Source organism: Anguilla anguilla, chromosome 19 (assembly GCF_013347855.1).
Source record: "Anguilla anguilla isolate fAngAng1 chromosome 19, fAngAng1.pri, whole genome shotgun sequence".
Taxonomy (NCBI): Eukaryota; Metazoa; Chordata; class Actinopteri; order Anguilliformes; family Anguillidae; genus Anguilla; species Anguilla anguilla.
This window is the reverse complement of record NC_049219.1, coordinates 5,003,047-5,017,032: the sequence shown is the minus strand read 5'-3', so window position 1 is coordinate 5,017,032 and position 13,986 is coordinate 5,003,047. Positions and strand designations below refer to the sequence as shown.

Sequence of the window (13,986 nt, the reverse complement as noted above, 5' to 3'; positions counted from 1 at the left end):
TTGAATGCACAACGCAGTGCTGAAGCAGCCACTAAGGCAATTACGCGGAGCTCTCACACGTTGAAATAAAAAACAAATCAAATCAGAATAAACTGAAAGGAGTTACACAGTTATAAAATGCCCATTGCAAATACCTACTCCTGCTTTCTATTCGCAAGTTTATTTCTCAAAGGCATTGTTAAAGACAATAAGTGACCACTGAACCATGAAAGGGCATCTTTTATATATTTTATACTTTATTTTATATATTTATTCCATATTCAGTCACAGTTATTGATATATGACATGGTATAATGCCACAGACATCCCCTGTTTATTGTACTATTCAGTGAGCAATGTTTTTTTTCATCGCTGTATTGACATACCTTCGGGCTATTGTTAGCTTTATAACATAACATTACATTACATTACAGGCATTTAACAGACGCTCTTATCCAGAGCGACTTACACAACTTTTTTACATAGCATTTTACATTGTGTCCATTTATACAGCTGGATATATACTGAAGCAATGGTACAACGGCAGTGTCCTACCCGGGAATCGAACCTGCGACCTTTCGGTTACAAGTCTAGTTCCTTACCCACTGTGCTACACTCCGTCCTATGCTTTGTTATGTAACGCATAACATAACAAAGCATAAAGACGACAACAGGTCATTCAGCCCAACAGATCAATTTTTCAAACTGAGCTCATTCCAATTTTGTTTCTCCCTTCAAGTGATCCTGCCTAATGTTTTTAGGAGGCGAGGCCCAGGAGGAGGCGAGGGTTAAAGAAGGAGGCAAGGCCCAGGAGGAGGTGAGGGTTAAAGAAGGAGGTGAGGCCTAGGAGGAGGCGAGGGTTAAAGACAGAGGCGAGGTCCAGAAGGAGGCGAGGCCCAGGAGAAAGAGAGGGTTCAAGAAGGAGGCGAGGCCCAGGAGGAGGCGAGGGTTAAAGAAGGAGGCGAGGCCCAGAAGGAGGTGAGGGTTAAAGAAGGAGGCGAGGCCCAGGAGGAGGCGAGGCCCAGCCTGGGACTTCAGCACAAAGCTGCTGAGGAAGCTCCAGAAAGAGCCAGGAGTTCAGCCTTTTGTGTGATTTGTCTGCAAGCCACATTTCATCATAACAAACCATTTAGAGTGGGGTCATGTTTATCCTCAAACATACACAAGAAGAGCCTGCGTCTGTGCTTCCAAGTGACACCCTAAGTTAAATAATTTTTTATCTAATGGCAAGCCATTCTTTGTGCTAAAATGGCCTTGAAAACAGTTCGTTCACCCACATCTACTAGATTAACAACAAAGCCTTGATAAGACTTGTAAAAATGCAGGGTTCGAGAGCAGGAAGCCTGCAGTGCTGGAGGAGACGAGTAGGGGGGGGGGGATGCTCAGGCTAGCAGTGAATAAGGACAGTGAGGGTGGGGGGGGGGGGGCACAGACTAGCAGTGAATAAGGACAGTGAGGGTGGGGGGGGGCACAGACTAGCAGTGAATAAGGACAGTGAGGGTCGGGGGGGGGGGGGGGGGGGGCACAGACTAGCAGTGAATAAGGGCAGTGAGGAGGGGAGGGCGGGGGGTTGCTCAGGCTAGGGGGGGCCCTGCAGACTGCCATTCCACACATAACCAGGCTTTCCAGACTATAATCAGCAGGGCCCAGCTTCCTCAGCCACAGCTCCCCACACACAGTGCATATTTGGCGGTGTAAAAAAAAAAAAACAAAAACAAATTTGGCGGCACTGCAGTGCTTACAAATATGCACAAATCACTGCCACTTTCAGCTACTGAAATGTAGGCTATGTGTAAATCATACGCTTCTGTCCAAGTCCACACATGCACAGTACACTGCAGCATGCTCCACTTCTGCGTAACTGGAGAATATACGGGGGGAGGGGGTGTGTATGGCCACGCTACATTTTAATAATTATAATTAAACTCCCGTCAATCAGAGTCAATCGAACATACAACATGTTCCACACACAATCCACCCAATATACAACATGTTCCGCACACAATCCACCCAATATAGCTACAACATGTTCCGCACACAGTACATCCAATATACAACATGTTCTGCACACAGTACATCCAATATACAACAAGTTATTTTGCTAAAGTCATTAGCACATCATTTGCATTAATTAGTCAGGGCCATAGATTAAATGCACCATCTCATACACAGCCCACAGGTCTTTTGTCTTTTACGACACAGACATATTGTGACAAGCAATTATTATTTTTTTTAAATCAATCATTTAAAGGTTAATACTTGACCTACATAACACCGATGACGTAAGTAAATCTTCACTAAAATGCACTAAGAAAAATTGAAAAACTAATTGGCAAGTGGGCCTAAGTTAAGTTCACCATAAGGCAGCCGTGGTTACAGAAGATGAGTGGGGACGTGGAGACGCTCAAAGCAACCCCCAAACGGGGTTATTATGGAGTCACGGGTTCACGCCAAGTCCCGGTGTATTCACCGCTGACTAAAATACACTATATGACCAAAAGTATCTGGACGCTCCTTGGTCTGGGGTTGGTTTGGGCTAGGCCCCCTTAGTTCCAGTACATGCAAATCTTAATGCTAGAGCGTACAATCACATTCCAGACGATTCTGTGCTTCCCCAACAGTCTGGAGGAAGGCCCGTTCTTGTTTCAGCATGACAACGCCCCCGGGCACACAGCGAGGTCCCTGTATAAATAGTTTTGTCGAGAACAACGTGGAAGAACTAGACTGGCCAGCAGAGTCCTGACCTCAACCACATCCAACACCTTTGGGATCAACTGGATGGTCAAATGCAAGCGAGGGTGGACCAACTCTGTATTATTGCCCATAATTTTGGATGACATGTTGGATGCCAGGTGTCCACATAGCCTACTTTTGGCCATGTAGTGTACATCTCATTCTATTAATCAGTCATTTATGCTCCACTTCTCTCCTGCTTTTCAGAATTCATGACGATCGGTCCTATTTTCACGTAAATAATGCTGCTGTTGTGTCCCGACACGTCTCTACCACTATACTATTGTTGAGCACTTAACTATGCTTTCAAACGACGACTGAAGACCCACCTCTTCAGGCTGCACCTCTCCCCATCCCTCCCTTCCCCCCTGTAAATGACTAAACTTAGGGTTGTAACTAGGCAGCTGTTTCATAGGTGACTTAGTTGATGCGCCTGTCTTAACGACTACTTGTATTTTAATTTATTTTTATTTTTCCATAGATTGCGTTGTTGCCGTTCTCGTTGTTAGTGTTAATCAGTTTAACCATCAGGGTCCAAGTTGAACTATGCGGTTGTTCCCTGTACTTGGACCGGTTATTCTCTCTAGGGGTTTCGTCATACTTGTTCCTGGTTATGGTTATTACACTTTGTTGTACATCGCTCTGGATAAGAGCGTCTGCCAAATGCCTGTAATGTAATGTAATGTACTTATGCATTGTTTTTCCCCCCTTTGCCCCTTGATAAACATCTAGCAGGTATTACTTCAACCGTGTTTGTTGTGGTCTGTAAAAAATGCATTGTAGCTGCAGTATAGGTGAGTGAGGCCTGTAAATTCTTGAGAACAAAAAGTTCTGTAGTTAAACATTCATTTCTGATTGTAATGCTGCGTTACACAGTGGTCCTAGGAATGTAATCCTTACACACCTCAGGGACTGGCAGTAGTGTCTCAGAAAGGAAAAGGAAGTTACCTTTGCCTTAACTTTGGAAGCTCTCTAGCACAGGGTAAATACTAGTTACATGCGAAAGGTTTCAAGCTTATTTTGTATCTGGGTGTTTAATGGAGAACGGTATTGATAAAAATGCCTGAGTACGTGTGCAAAATAGGCCTACCAATTAATGAGTTGTCCTATATCAGAAACAATCATTACAACAGGATTTGTATTGTGCATTAAAGCAATAAATGTGGGAAAAAAAATTCACGGATAGAGAAATCTATGCAGGACAGACGGATCACTGACGATTTTACTACAGGCTGGCTGAACTGCCATCGCAACCGGTATTGCTTATTAAAACCGTTTATTCTTTTATTTATTTCTTTATTTTATTTATTCTTTAGCGCGAGCGGTAGGCCGTTCGCACTGCAGGACCCTGGTCAGTCGTGTGCAAAGAACACCGAGCGCCCAACGCAGCAGACGGCGTGTAGCACAGTGGGTAAGGAACTGGGCTTGTAGCCGAAAGGTCGCAGGTTCGATTCCCGGGTAAGGACACTGCCGTTGTACCCTTGAGCAAGGTACTTAACCTGCATTTCTTCAGTATATATCCAGCTGTATAAATGGATACGATGTAAAAATGCTATGTAAAAGTTGTGTAAGTCGCTCTGGATAAGAGCGTCTGCTAAATGCCTGTAATGTAATGTAAAAGCTCCCTTTCTCAGACAGGAGGCGCCTACGGCAGCCAAGGCGATAACTAATCGGGGGAACGGCGTGCCGTACAAGGGACACAGGGGAGACCTTGTTTCCACCCGTACGAATGCAAACGACGCGTTAACGTTCGCTTCTCTCCTCACCCCCCCTCACGGCCAAAAGGCTTAAAAGAGAGAGTTCTCTTAGCGGTCGGTTCGTTGCCGACGGAGGTTTGCCGCGGCGGCCGTGAATATTTGTAGGCCCCGGCGTCTAGAGCAGGGCGCTCGTTTCCCCGTGGCGTTTTCGCGGTCATGTGACCCGAGAAAACGACCCGTTTCGCTAACAAAGCGTCCGTTCTTAGAGGAACTTTCGCAGTCGTGCGCAGATATGTGTGGAATAAAAAAAAAAAAAAAAAAAAAAAAAAAAAGGAAAGAAAAAAAAAATCAGTTGCGATGTGGCGGCCGTGACCTCATTTCGCTACTTCCTCGCAAACTCAGCCGAAAAAAAACGGGAAACCGTGACACTCCCGCTCAAAGAGAAAGGTCGTTAATACACATATCAATGCGGACAGGCGACTCGCGCGATGCTGCGAGTATATCGAGGTTATGGACGACGAGACTCCCACTGGCGGAGAAGAGCACCCCACTGTCCTGGGGAGGGGGGGGGGGGGGGGTCTGAGTAATGCAGAGCATTTCCGGGGACCCCTTGGGGGGGCGTGCGCAGACTCAAACCAGGGAACACGGCGCCGGAAGAATAGAGCCATTTACCTCGACTTCTGGCCGAGTGAGAGGGTCACTAGCGTGAACACTGGGGGCTTTTTGTTTTAATAGAGCTGGAGGACCATTACAAAGAGGTGCTTGGTACAGTGCCCAGAAAACCCTGCAGTCACACTCTCCTCTCCCCTTCCGCCTCCCTCTCAGGAGCCTGCCTGGCTACAGCCATTAGAAATACGCACACTCTGCACTCACACGCACTCATACACACATGCACACGCACTCATACACACACGCACACTCACACGCACTCATACACAAACGCACACTCAGCACTCACACGCACGCACTCATATGCACACGCACACGCACTCATACACACACGCACACTCAGCACACTCCGCACTCACACGCACAGAGACACACACAATCTGCACTCAAACGCACACTCACACGCACTCAAACACACACACATTCATGCGCACACACACACACGCACCTGCACACGGACACTCCGCACTCAAAGGCACACTCACACGCACCTGGACACGGACAAGCTTCACAAAAGGACCAAAGTTGTGCCGGAAATGAAGGTTAGGTCACCATCGTAGTGAGGCGCGTCTGCCCCACGCAATAATAGGGCCGGGATAAGGGTTATCAGAAGGACAAAAAACACCTAGAGAGCGACAGGCGCTAGGATTTAATTATGAGCGTCGTCCAGGCCGGACGAGCAAACGCCGAGCCCGTTTCTTAATTAAACTGTCCGCCAGCTGTTCACACGCTTTCGCTGATGACAAACAAAGGTCCTGTTCACAGAAAATCCACAGATCATTATTGGTCTTATTCAGAGCTGCCAAGTAAATTTCGCTCTACACGAGAGCATACATACAGCAAACTGACGTTCCGCCTAAATGCGGTCCATTTTACAATGTCAAGAACACAAAAACAGATTTGAATGTTAAACTTCTTCTCTCTAGGGGTTTCGTCATACTTGTTCCTGGTTATGGTTATACACTTTGTTGTACGTCGCTCTGGATAAGAGCGTCTGCCAAATGCCTGTAATGTAATGTTAAACAGGTCGGCTACAGACAAATCATCGCTTTGCTTCCTGGACACACGGTCCAAGGTTGCCTCGCTGAGTTGGGAATGCGTTTGTAACGTTACGATTGCACACAGTAACGAGAAATTTAAACGAATAGCCTATAAATCACGGTCAAGTGTCAGTAAGCAACTGTGCTTGAATAAAGAAACAGGCGAGTCAAGTGTCAGTCTTCACGACTCAAAATAAATGGATAAAGGAAAGTTTGTTTGAAGGCTGTCAGGCTGTTAATGACAAAACCATAGTGACACACAATGTGTCCAAACTCACTGAAACCCTGGTGACACAGCCAACTGACCGTCTACACAGGTTTCAAACCCTAACAACACAGCCTTCAGTCTACACAGGTTTCAAACCCTAATGACACAGCATTCAGTCTACACAGGTTTCAAACCCTAATAACACAGCCTACTGACCATCTGCACAGGTTTCAAACCCTAATAACACAGCGTATTGACCATCTACACAGGTTTTCAAACCCTAATAACACAGCCTACTGACCATCTACACAGGTTCCAAACCCTAATAACACAGCCTACTGACCATCTACACAAGTTTTCAAACTCTAATAACACAGCCGACTGACCATCTACACAGGTTCCAAACCCTAATAACACAGCCTACTGACCATCTACACAAGTTTTCAAACTCTAATAACACAGCCGACTGACCATCTACACAGGTTCCAAACCCTAATAACACAGCCTACTGACCATCTACACAGGTTTCAAACTCTAATGACACAGCATTCAGTCTACACAGGTTTCAAACCCTAATAACACAGCCTACCGGCCGTCTGCACAGGTTTCAAATCCTAATAACACAGCCTATTGACCATCTACACAGGTTTTCAAACCCTAATAACACAGCCTACTGACCATCTGCACAGGTTTCAAACCCTAATAACACAGCCTATTAACCATCTACACAAGTTTTCAAACCCTAATAACACAGCCTATTGACCATCTACACAGGTTTTCAAACCCTAATAACACAGAGTACTGACCATCTACACAGGTTTTCAAACCCTAATAACACAGCCTACTGACCATCTACACAGGTTTCAAACCCTAATAACACAGCCTACTGACCATCTACACAGGTTTTAAACCCTAATAACACAGCCTACTGACCATCTGCACAGGTTTCAAACCCTAATAACACAGCCTACCGACCATCTGCACAGGTTTTAAACCCTAATAACACAGCCTACCAACCGTCTACACAGGTTTCAAACCCTAATGACACAGTCTTCAGTCTACACAGGTTTCAATGTTGCTTCAGCAAACCTATAGGCCTACATGTAGCTTAGACAAAAATGCTAAGACTTGCTACCAGAGGTGAATAGTCATGATGCATCTTTGGTACGAATATGGTTAATTTACGGAAAACTGAAGAAATTCTTAAGATATTATTCCAACCACCTCGGCTTGACAGAAATGAACACGGTCCAAACTGAGCTCTGATCCATTCAGCAAAAGCCACACGCGCAAGGTTACACAAATCTGGGTCAAATGAACCTCCGCCTGTGGAAAGCCTATTTGGAAAACTCGGGCTGTACGCTTTGTTTGGGGAATATTCCTTTGGCAGAGAAACCAGCTGTTTCTGGTCCGGGAAAAATTCCACATGGTGCCGCGGAGACCTTTTTTTAACGCTCCCGCAAGCCGCACACGAGCATTAAACCGTTTGTTTTGCTTTCCCGAACTCCAGGCTCTTAAAATGACACGCGCGCAAATGGCAGTTTATCGTTCTACGTGGATGCGGAGATGTTTTTTTTTGACTCGTCATCTTTTGTGCTTGCTGCATTACGCTCCATTTGACACGAGGCAGGACAGAACAGACCGGATAACTTCTGCAAACCACATTTATTCCCCCCCCTCCCCCGCCCCATTTTGAAAGACGTGCTGCCATTTCAGCTTAAGAGCAGGTCAACTTCAAGCCAACGTATTACTTTCTGAAATTCAAAAATGTAAATAAAGCCTAAATGAACAACGATGGGTAAATATCCACAGAGAAGTTAGATATAATTCAGTAAATACTTATTTAGCCTACATAAAACTAAAACTGATAAAAAAAATTTTAAAAAACGACATGCTCAGAGATATCGCCAAAAACAAAAGAGTGCATAGTAGTGTGGGTGTGGCACTATGATTTTAATGAAATATTAATTAGCATAGTCTGAATGAGTCGCAAACTACTGTAATTAACTTCATTATGAATGTCCAGCATCTCGGTGCAGTCGGGCCCGCCCCAATCAACGACATTAGCCGCTGCTTAGCGCCCCGCGACCACCATTAGGGGCCCTAATTATCATAATGCATCTTTATTATGGGGTGGGTCGGGCTTACGCCCCCCACAGGCCAGGGCCGGTACTGCAGCAGACCGAGGAACAAGGGGATCCCTGTGTTCCCCTCCGGCCGCGTGCCATTGGCCGAAAGGTCACACAGCGCACCGACAGGAATGCTGGGGGGGAACGAGCACCTCGACAGGAATGCTGGGAGGAAGGATCTGTGACATCAGCGCGGGGTTCTCTCTCCGGGCGATGGCGGAGAGCATGAAGGCGTGGGGGGGGCATGCGGGGGAAGAGGCACGGGGGGGGGGGGGGCATGCGGGGGAATTCCAGAGATCCACGGGAACGCAGCGCTCTCTCATTACCCAACGGCAGCGTCGCTCACACGCGTGCTGGTGGAAAAAATACCGTTTGCTCAGAGTGAGGTGTGCGTAACGCGAAAGCAAAAGGGAGGAAATGGGGAACGGAAGAGGGGACGGAAGGGAAGGGGGAGGAAAGGAATTAGAACTAATTAAAGAGGACTCTGCTAAAGTGATTTCATTTCTCAAAATATTATTCTTCCTTTGACTCGCAATTTTTATGGATTCTGCCATTTTACAAAAGACTCATAGAAAACACCACAAATCTCATCACAATTTCTTCGAAAAGGGGTTGCAAAAAAACAAGCATTTAAAAAAAAAAAAACTCTGCAAAATTCTGGAGAGACTACTGCTAATCGGCCTTACAAATATAACATGGTTTTTTTGGGTTTTTTTCCCCCACAGAACAGACTTTCACAGCTGCTTCTGTGTCAGGAAGACCGTGTTCTAGCCGCGTTCAAAATCTCACCAGCTGGCGGAAGCTCTCACTCCCAAGGCGTTTAGCCGTAAACATGTCCAAAAAAATAAATAAAAAATCTAAAAAGACTAAGATGCGGCCACCTTGGGACGCCCGTGTGTTGTGTTCAGGTAAAGCGTTGGGACAGTGGAGCTGCAAGCAACTGAGCACATGATGCTCAGCACCCACCCAAATTTCCAGGCCGGGACGGACCCAACCGCAACAACTACGCACTCCAAGTTGGAGAGGAAAGAAACAGTCACGTAGGGATCATAAAATGTCTGTGTAAGAAAGAATCAATGCCTTGCAATAAGCTCCATCTTCCACACACTGCAAAACGATTTCAGCATTACAACATTATTTTTAAAAAGTCACATTTATGAAAGCAAGTAACTACTGTCTCCTTCAGATAATCATGAATTACGAATTCTCCTCTGAATGTGAACGACTCCATAATATGTTGGTGGAGTGGAAAGATATTTGGGAAATGTAGCACCAGCACTGCCTGAATTGGGGATTCACTCTTTTGTCCATACATCCCAATCTCTCCCAAGAGCCTGACCAGGATTCCTTTAGCCTGCTTGACATCAGCATGGAGCCAAGATGGAGTTTACGCAGAAAATCTGAGAAGCTGTGTAAACCACGGGCCTCAGACTCCGGTCCTGGGGAGCAGCGGTGTCCACTGTGTTTTGATGCGTTTCAGCACAAGCGATTCGAGTCACTGACGAGCTAAAGAGCCCACACACCGCCTACGGTGACCGCTGATTGAAAGGAAACCACAAATCCCAGCAGACACTGCACCCTGCAGGACTGGAGTTTGACACCCCTGCTGTAAACATGGCGAAAACTCTGTAGTTCCCAGACGGCTCTTGGGGTAGCGCCAGCGGTAGCTCCAGGTATCTGATGGACCCAGCTGTGGGAACCAGAGCGGAGCTGGACTAGCGGAACGAACGCACTTGGGTTCCGGCCGGGGGCGCCCGGGGGGGGGGGTCGATGGGGGCTCGGTGCCTGGGAACCTTGGCTGTAGCAAACGGCGGGACACCCAGTCACAGAGCTATGACTGGCTGTGCGTGTCAGAGAGAGGACCGGGCCACTAAAACACAGGAGACAGGGGCTTCAGCCACATTCTCAGCAGACAGGGGGATTCATCTCAAATTATCCCCTCTTTTTTTTTTTGGGGGGGGGGGGGGGGTCCGTTGGACATATTTTCCTTCACTCCACTCTGGGAACAAATACATATATTAGCCAATTGCTCATAAGTACAGTCACTGCAACTGGTTTACAAAAAGGTGCTTATAAATGACTTTCTTACAGGTAAAAGAAGAAATTAATCCATTACCACATTCGGTTTAGGTTCGGTGGAATTTTGCACCCATATACAGCAGAACATGGCAGCAACACTCACGGATTTGTTTTCGATGGCTTTAATTAAGCTTTACGGGCTCTTGAAACAATATACTGGGATTACACAAAGTTATCCAAACATACGCAGAATCAGTTTGGCAGAAAAGTAGCAGATTATAACGGAAATAGAAAAATATTTTGTTAAAGCAATCATGACAATTGAAATCAATCATAATTTCCGACAACAAATTGTGCTATATATATATATAATTTCCTGAATGATTACTTTAAGAATGTGCTTGTTTATGCAAGCCGTCTGCGAACCAAATTAAAAGGTTAACACTAAGAAAAAATATCAAAACACACAGCACTTCCTGGGGGCATCCACTGAACGACAGGGACACAACGAACTCTGGGATTTCCCGTATAGATCCCTGTGGGGAACATAGATTTTTCAAAATATTTTCATCACACCAATGAAACGTGTCCAGTTTTCACTAATAAGAGGCAGTCGTTTTAAATAGAAATATATTATTTAAATTGGCTATTCTATTAGTAATTTTACTTGAGAAGGGTTATACAAATGCAGCAGTTCGTTGGACGCAAGACGGTTGCCACTTAACTCCCTCGAAAATGAGACCTATGTCTCAAAGACAAGTTACCGCTTGCTAACAGAACAGGAAAAGCTGCCCACCGAGAATGCTATGATGAGTTAAGAAGTGGACGGCTCTTAGTCATGAACATCCGGCTAAATGTACAGTCATATTAACACATTTAACATAATAGCCTACAACACACAATAGGCCTAGACTAAACCTAACCACAGAACAACCTCCAAGTCAATCCCGAGGTCACGCGACATTCAAGATTGTGTACACAATAGCCTAAATAACCTGTAAATTACCAACCAAAAATAGACTGCATAGACATCTGACTCCGTCGGCCTCTTCGCTTGAAATATATGGCTGCTGGAGCATTACCTGCCAATTTACTATAATTTAAGGCTACAGTTTTAAGCATTCTTCGTCGTTGGTTTTTTTTAAACCCTCTGAAGAGTTTGAATAGTAGGTTTTTTGGAACACTTTTACAAAGTTCCAAGTCAGTTTTCTAGAACTCCACTGCTTTCAATTACAACGAGTGATTGTAACACCAGCATTATAATGTGCATTCTAATCATTTGTGATCGTAAACATTAAAGGATTAAACTCAACGCTTTTTCCGACGTCAATGTTTTCATAATGACGGCTTTTCCACCTTTATGACAGGGCGACACGGATGTTTCTTCGCCATGGGTGCCTTTCGCTATTCTTGCTTGCCCCACAACCACAAAAAGCGCACGGGGCAGTGTCAACCTAATCGTAAGCCTATACGTAGGCTATACAAAATCGCCTAACCTAACCGTCGTTATTTTCTCATGAGCTAAAGGAACAAACCTATAAATCGAATCCAGTTCGCACAGTAAGATCCCAAGCGAAAAAAAATCTCCCTTGGCCCAATACGTAAAATCACATTACCTAACTAAGACGTAACGACCAGGTCCAATAACCAACATGTACAGAATTTTGCATGACACTATTTTTGCATTATTACAACTCCAGTTATTGGCTATTAAGCTAGTAGCCTAGCCTATATCGTATAAACGTATTATAACTTTGTTGAACACATAGCCAGACCTCCACTGGGTCAATTGCAGATGTTTACAGTGAGGAAGTGGGCTAGACGTTTGGACATCCCTGCGCAGTTCAACAGCGCAGTTAAAGGCTAATCGATTAATCTAAGCACCATCTCTACATGTTCGCCCAAAGAAAAGTTGGAAACAAAGTTTAATTAGGCAATTGCGCCATATTTCATTCCCCGTCGGCACATGGATGGATCTTTAAAACACGCACGCTTTGTCTCTCTCTAGCATAACTTGGACAATCCTGCAACGTAGACGGCGATTTTGCTACGAAAAACAGACATTTGCTGTAGGCTTTGCTGTAAGATATCCAAGCGAAGTCGAGCATTCCCGACAAGTCTGAAGCTTCAAGTTAAAAGTTATAATGTCGGTTGTATCCCACAAGTTCATTAGCCTGTAGTTTTTACTCAACTAACGTTACACCGGCTTGATAAGAGAAAAACTAGCAACGTAAAGAGCTTAGGACAGCTTCCTCACAGAAGTCCTGATTTCGATAAGTTCGTAGCCCATACGCGTATTCGTTTAGGAATCAGTTGCTAAAACTGTGAAAGCAAGGGGAAACCTCCACTAGAGTATGCAAGGCCGACACAAATGAGCAGGCTAGCTATAACTCAAATGAGCTAGCTGCTAGTGCCGTGGCTTGCTTGCTAACTTCTCTATTAGCCGAGGATAATTATATATTTTGCGAGCTATTTCCGAGAGGAAGACTGCTCCACCCATGTTCGACTGCCCTTGGGCTATAGAGTTATCGGATAGCTAGTTTAGCAGCAGGTTAAAAAAGTTTTCTAAGTCTATACGGCGTCAATCCAGTTGCGGAGAACTTTCAGCTATTTATAGGCTAAGTCAAACAAGCGAAGTCTGAAAAAGTGATGAACGAGGAGTTGGCTAGTTGATAGTTAACTGAGCACTCATATCTGCAAAATAATGCACTTACCAAACTTAACAGAACTTGCCGACAAAACACTTCTCGTAGACTACATAAATCCAAAGGTTTCAAGCGTCTCCTCTCGGTTTTCCTTTCGATAACTCCGTTTTCACAAACGCCGTCCTCACTCGCTTTTTTCCTCTTACGCCATGTCGGTAGTGGGCTCAAAAGGACCGGAGACGTCACCGCCAACACATCCCGCCCTCGCTTCCTACAGGATTGCTTTGGAAAGATGGGAATACTCTTTGGGAAAGTGCAGTAGTAAAACGCCATCACGCGGTTTCAACTTTTCAGATTGTGTGCTTCCACTGGGATTATAGCCAGACTACATATTCGTTTAATTGGCCTTTTATAATTATAGTACAATCATATAGCCTACATTTCGTGCATTTCCGGCATAAATGTAGGCTGAACGAAAATCGAATTACCAAGCAACTGCTGTTGTTGACCATCTTTAGGCAATGGTATCCATTATTAAACATATAGAAAAAGATTTCGTGTGGGCAGTTCAATCCGTCATTTGAAGTTTGTATGCAAAACTATGTCGCAAATAAACTTGGAATTAGCGTTTCTGGTGTGTCATTTCAAAAATGTCTTTGTGCCATCGCTTATGACTAAATTAACGGCTTCATATTACAACTCCATAATAAACCCCATAATTTAGGAAGAGATGTTGGGTAGGTGGCCAGTTACTTTTCCCCATGTAAAAATCTGTTCCAAAAGTAGGCTAATTTTTGGGTGTAAGGCTTTATTTTTATAAAAAAGAATGAATAGTATGGTTTTAGGACCGTATTCCAGCGGGAATTG

General features: G+C 44.9%; 1 protein-coding gene across 12 annotated transcripts in view; it reads right to left on the bottom strand.

Annotated features, from left to right (window-relative positions):
• The window catches only part of LOC118219040 (liprin-beta-1-like), a 58,083-nt gene extending 44,685 nt beyond the window's left edge, over positions 1-13,398 (bottom strand). For 4 of the 12 annotated variants that reach the window (XM_035401842.1, XM_035401841.1, XM_035401845.1 and 1 more), the window contains exon 1: positions 13,189-13,396. The gene's annotated coding sequence lies outside the window, so the exon portion shown is untranslated. Of the gene's footprint in view, positions 1-13,188 lie in introns of all 12 variants that reach the window. The other 8 variants (XM_035401839.1, XM_035401843.1, XM_035401847.1 and 5 more) reach the window with 5 other exon arrangements.
• Between the last annotated feature and the right edge of the window lie 588 nt (positions 13,399-13,986).